The sequence below is a fragment of the Cyanistes caeruleus genome, chromosome 37, assembly GCF_971803275.1.
Source record: "Cyanistes caeruleus chromosome 37, bCyaCae1.hap1.1, whole genome shotgun sequence".
Classification (NCBI taxonomy): Eukaryota; Metazoa; Chordata; class Aves; order Passeriformes; family Paridae; genus Cyanistes; species Cyanistes caeruleus.
This window is the reverse complement of record NC_141738.1, coordinates 321,924-327,923: the sequence shown is the minus strand read 5'-3', so window position 1 is coordinate 327,923 and position 6,000 is coordinate 321,924. Positions and strand designations below refer to the sequence as shown.

Genomic DNA, 6,000 nt, shown 5'->3' with positions numbered 1-6,000 from the left:
CGGAGATGACAGCAGGGAGGGGCACAGGATGGGACCTGGACGTGGAGCTGGGGACAAGGAGGGGACGGGGACATGGTGGCAGGGTCAGGGGGAGGTGGTCAATGTGGAGGTGACACAGAGATGGTCAATGTCACCTGGAGATGATGGTGGGGAGCTGGGGACAGCGGTGGGAAGAGGGATCAGATGGGCGAGGTGACCAGGACACGGTGGTGGCACATGTGGAGGGGACAGGGAGGAGGGGACCGGAAAAAGGAACTGGGGACACGGGGACGGGCAGTGCCAGGGGCTGGGGGGACACCAGGGGGTCACTGGGACACTTAAGGGACACCAGGGGGACACCAGGGGGGTCACCAGGGGGTCACTGGGACACTTAAGGGACACCAGGGGGGACTCCTGGGGGTCACCAGGGGGTCACTGGGACGCTTAAGGGACACCAGGGGGTCACTGGGACACTTAAGGGACACCAGGGGGGACACCAGGGGGTCACTGGGACACTTAGGGACACCTGGGGGGCTCCTGGGGGTCACTGGGACACTTAAGGACCACCAGGGGGGCTCCTGGGGGTCACTGGGACACTTAAGGGACACCAGGGGGGCTCCTGGGGGTCACTGGGACACTTAAGGGACACCAGGGGGGACAACAGGGGGTCACTGGGACACTTAAGGGACACCAGGGGGACACCAGGGGGTCACTGGGACACTTAAGGGACACCTGGGGGTCTCCTGGGGGTCACTGGGACTCTTAAGGGACACCTGGGGGACACCAGGGGGTCTCCTGGGGGTCACCAGGGGTTTACTGGGACACTTAAGGGACACCAGGGGGTCTCCTGGGGATCACTGGGACACTTAAGGGACACCAGGGGTCACCAGGGGTTTACTGGGACACTTAAGGGACACCAGGGGGGCTCCTGGGGGCTGGGGAGGCTCCGCTGCTGTTGGGATTCAGGAGCAGCCCCAGCCCGTCCCAAACAATGTCACCACAGGAGGACTTTGCCATGGGCCAGGCACAGGACGGAGCACCCCAAGATAAGATCCAGGTGCGACAATTGTCCAGGGCTTATCTCGGAGCTCGGGGGAGGTAAACAAAGCTGGGGGAGCAGAACGCATCCCTGCCGGTGGGCAAGGACACGCAGCCCAGCAGCCGGGCTGCAATCAGCTCCGGCGGGCTCCAAGGGAAGCTGTCCGGAGGGACAGATGGTGACCAGCGGCTCACGGCCACCGAGCCCGGCGAGCTGCAGCTGGAGAGAAGAGCCAGCCTGGGCCGGGACTGATCAGCAGCCGAGGCCCGGGGATCGTTCAGCCGATGGCATTCCAGAGCCGGGCAGCCCACGAGCACCGATTGCTCTCTTTGCTCAGCCGGATAAACGGGGCAAAGTGCAGAACGGCCCCAGCAGCGAGAAGCTCCGGGGGAAGAAGGAGCAGCCGGACGCTGCTGGCTCCAGGGCCGCTGTGGAGCTGCTGCCCGACCTCCCTCCCTCCCTCCCTGCCCCTCTCTTCCTGCCCGGCTCTCTTTCTCTCGCTCCCATTTGCCCCTTGGCTGAATTCTGCACTCTCGCCTTTGGCACACGGTCCCCTTTGGCCCTGAGCCGGGGCACGGCCACCTCCGGAGTGGCATCGGAACAGCCGGGGATCCTTCAAGGGACATTAACCCCCTCGCTGCCGGCAGCCACGAGCCCAGCGCTGCTGATCCTCGGGCAGGGAAGCGCTGTCGCTCGCAGGCGGAGCAGAGGAGCCGCGGCTCCGGGCTCCTGGCCGGGATCCGCTCCCGGCCCGAGCCCAGCCTGGGCTCCCTGCGGCTCCCAGAGCCCTGGGCACAACCTGTTGCCCTCTGCACCCCAAAGCTCGGCGGCTCCGCACGCTGCTCTGGGGGCCCCTCATCCCCCCCAGCTCTGGGGGACGTTCCAGGGGGTCCCAAGCTGCCCTGCCCAGGACACAGGAGGATGAAGGCTGGGCAGGGAGCCCTGCGTGTCCCTGGGGTCACTGGGCTGATGGTGGGGCAGGGACTGGAGACGGCCGGGGCTGAGAGAGGGACAAGGAACACTCACGGGGACATGGGGACACTCACGGGGACATGGGGACACACACGGGGACATGGGGACACTCACGGGGACATGGGGACACTCACGGGGACATGGGGACACACACGGGGACACACACAGGGACATGGGGACACACACGGGGACATGGGGACACACACGGGGACATGGGGACACACACACAGGGACATGGGGACACACACGGGGACACCCCCAGGGACACGGGGACACCCCCAGGGACACAGAACACCCCCATGAACACGAGCTCCCATGGATACACAGAGCTGCTTTGCTGAAGGGGTTTATTGATCATTGCAGGGCAATTCCCAGGGCTCCCAGGGGACCAGGGCCGTTATCCAGGGATGATCATCTCCTCGTGCCGCTGGAGGGGCTCACGAGCTCGGTGGCACCTCCAGGTCCAGGCCTGCAAGGCAGAGCCCAAAGCATGACCCGCTGTGTCCCCTGGGACACGACAGGTCCCTTGTCCCCACCCCTCTCTCTGCAGGGAGCTGCAGCAGCAGAAGGGATTTGGAGCCCCAGAGATTCCTGGGCCAGGACTCGGTTCCTCAGGTGCGTGTGGCCCTCACAGCCCCTCACCCTGGAGCGCCCCAAAAGCTGCCAGAGCCCCCCCTGCTCCCACAGGGACACCGGCTGTCCCCAGAGCCCCCCGGTGCAGGGACAGCCTTGGGGACAGCTCTGAGCACCCGAGCCCAGGACATGGAGCAGGGACAGCCCCCTTCGTGTCCCTCTGCCATCCCCAAGCTCTGCCCACCCCAGAGGGCTCGGGGATCCCCCCCGGCCACCCAGGATCTTTGGTGGGGCCGGAGTCCCCCCAGCATTTCTCACCAGGGCGTCCAGAGGGGCGGCCGGACATCACTCCTGCAGAAGCTGCACCTGCTCAGCCACGGGAGGCTGGGGAGAGAGGCAGGGTTAGAGCCACCCTGGAGGCTACTGGGGCCCCTTGGCAGATACTGGGGCACGCTGGGGAGTGCTGGGGGGCCCTGCAGGGTCGTGGCCACCACAGGGGATGCTCTGGGCCCAGCAGAACTCCGGCTACCCACCTCAGACCTCTTCACTCGTTGGACGCCGTTTGGTTTGTGGATCTAGATGGGGACATGTCACGGCTCACTGGGGTGTCCCCAGCCCCAGCAAGCCAAGGGGGGACCCAACTGGCCCCCAGTTCCCACACTGGTGCCCCAGTTCCAGGACTTACCTTAATGCAGCCACCAATACCTCCTACGATGCCTCCCTGTGGAAGGAGAGCAGAGGTTGAGTCTGGAATGGACCTTGTGGGGCTCAGGGGGTCACAGGGGTCCCCAGGAGCCGTGGCTGCCCCTGCTCTGAGGGGGAAATTCCCCTCTGCTCCCCCCAGTCCCCCTCTGGCCCGTTTCACCTGAGCCCTGATCCCGCAGGGAGCACGGTGGGCATGGAGACGAGGAGAGCAAGGGGGGTTTGGGGCCGAGGAGGAGGAGGAGGAGGAGGAGGAGGGGACAGAGTGGGACATGAGGGCCCCAAGGACGGTGAACTGGGGGGGCTGGGGGCCCAAGGGATGGGGCTGGGGGTGTTGAAGGGAACAGGAGCTGGGGAATGTGGGTGGGGGGGGGCAGGAATTCCAGTGGGGGCCATGGGGGCTGCAGTGGGGAGTGGGGGGGGCAGGAGAAAGCGGGGCCAGAGACCCAAAATTGATGGGTTTGGGAGGGGCTGTGGAGGAGGGGGCTCTGGGGACAGCAGGCACGGCCAGTGGGAAAGGGAAAGGACTGGAGGGAAAGAGGAGAGGAAATGCGCTGGGCACGGGGCTCCTGGGCCTGACTGGGTGTACTGGGATGGGCTGGAACACACTGGGGACCCTGGGGAAGCCTTGGCAAGCCCCGGGCTGGACTGGCACGCCCTGGGCTGCTCTGGGGTGCCCTGGAGGGTCCTGGCCAAGAGAGGAGAGGGTCTCACCCAGCAGAAGAACTCGGGGTACCCACCTGGCTGCTGCCAATGCCACCAACTCTCTGTGGAGAGACCATGAGATGTCAGCGGTCACTGGGGTGTCCCCAGTCCCAGCAAAGGCTGGGGGTGACCAAAGTGCCCCCCCAGCTCCCCCACGGGTGCACCCAGCTCCAGGACTTACCCCGGCACAAATGGTTTCATCACCGCTGCCATCCATGGCCTGGGGAAGGAAGGAAGGAAGGAAGGAGAGCAGAATGTTGGTGAGGATTGGCCCTTGTGGGGCTGGGGGGGAGCCCAGGTGTCCCCAGCCCCCTCCCCAGCCCAGGGCTGTGCCGTGCTCTGAGCAGGGGGTGCCAGGGCATTTGGGGACACCGCTGCAGGGTGAAAGGCCACGGCGAGAGGGGAAAGGCTGGAAAGAAGAGCCCGGGAATCGTCCCGGGCTGGGGTGGGGGCATTTCCCACTTTGTGCCAGTTCAGCCTGGCTTGGCACTGCAGCGCTTGAGCCCAGCTGGGCCGAGTTCAGCCCAGTCTGTGCTTGGATGGGTTTGGACCTCCTGGTGCCACCTCAGCCGAGCTTGGGACGGGCCTTTGTCCTTGGCTGGGAAACACAGGAGGTGCTGGGGAGATGGCCCAGGGGAGCAGGAGGGTGGGATGGGGAGGCCCAGAAGGCCGGGATTTGGGGGGAGCAGGGCAGGAAAGCGCCCGGGCCCTGCCAGGGAGGAGCCGGCTCCGAGCATCCCATGGGGAAGCCGGGCTGGGGCAGCGGCACTTCCATGGTGGGAAGGGGAAGGACAGAGGCGATGGTGGCGAGGAGAAAGCGGCACCTCCTGGGGCCGGAGAGCCCGGCCGAGCCCCTGGGCTGGGAAGAGCCCCCAGGCCCGAGCCCGGCCCGGGGCCTTGGAGCCGCACCTCGCTCTGTGCTGGCAGGCACAGCAGGATGGAGAAGAGCAGGGCCACGGCGAGCACAGCCACCTTCATCTTCCTCTTCCTCCTGTGCCAGTGAGTGGGGAGCGCTGGCTGAGGCTGCCCCAGGTGAGGAGCACCTTTATCCTGCCGGGACTCCTCCCTGCGCCCTCGCCAAGAGCCCCCAGGCCAAAGGCCGGCTTGGCACAGCCCCCAGCCCTGGCCACAAGCCCAGGCCTGGCACAGAGTCCATCCCAGCTGCGGCACGGATCCAGCCCCCCTCCCCGCATCCCTGCGGCTCCCTGCACGGGGCAGCTGCCCCTGCAAGGGCCCAGGCCCCCGCGGCTGCCAAGGGGGGCAGGCAGGGAGCCAAAGGCAGCTGGGGAGCCTGTGGGGACACCCCCCAGTGCAGCACAATCCATCCTCCAAGCTGCCCCATCTCCCGCTGCCCCTGCCCTGCCCCAGCTTTCCCCGGGGGACACCCCAGAGCTCAGCCCCGGAGCCCGAAGCTGCTGGGTCCGAGCAGAAGCGGCCCCGTTCCCACTGCAGCCCCTCGGCTGAGCGGGCAATGCCCTGAGCCCTCTGCCTGGGGCACCAGGAGCCCGGCACCGGGGCAAACGGGCAGCTGGGAGGGCAGCAGGGCTGGCCCATGGCAACAGCTGCGTGCCTGGGCTCTCCAGTCTCTGCAGGCACCGGGCAGCCCTGGGCAGCGCTGCCCCTGGGACACCAGGGCTGGCCTTGGGGCAGCGCTGGGCTAACCCAGCTCCGGCCCATTGCCGGCCCTGCAGCCCCAAACTGCTGCAGGTTGCCAGGGGAAGATCCCCTGGCCGGCCCCAGCGTCCCAGCCGGGGCCAGCGTGTCCTGCTGGATCAGCCCAATCCGCTGATTCAGAGCTCCCCGCAAATTCAGAGTTTTCTCATCTCTGTAGGTGACTTGAAGCAGAGAACACGAGAGTCACACCTGCAGCGGCAGCAGGTACCCCCAGACTGCTCCGGGTGACCCTGATTTGGCAGGGGCTTGGACTGGATGATGCACAGGGCCCTTCCAACCCCTCCTGTTGTGTGATAAGTTGTGATAAGATTCTGTGATAAGCTGTAACATTTCCCAGCAGCCGAGCCTGGTCTCAC

At 66.4% G+C, this 6,000-nt stretch overlaps 1 long non-coding RNA gene across 1 annotated transcript; it reads right to left on the bottom strand.

Annotated features, from left to right (window-relative positions):
- Window positions 1–2,320: 2,320 nt before the first annotated feature.
- LOC147647457 (uncharacterized) lies at window positions 2,321–5,203 on the bottom strand. The gene is made up of 7 exons (XR_015281531.1): window positions 4,880–5,203; window positions 4,152–4,190; window positions 4,006–4,032; window positions 3,249–3,284; window positions 3,097–3,138; window positions 2,882–2,947; window positions 2,321–2,459 (listed from the first exon to the last, which is right to left on the bottom strand). It is a non-coding gene; the product is annotated as an uncharacterized LOC147647457 (long non-coding RNA).
- Window positions 5,204–6,000: the final 797 nt, after the last annotated feature.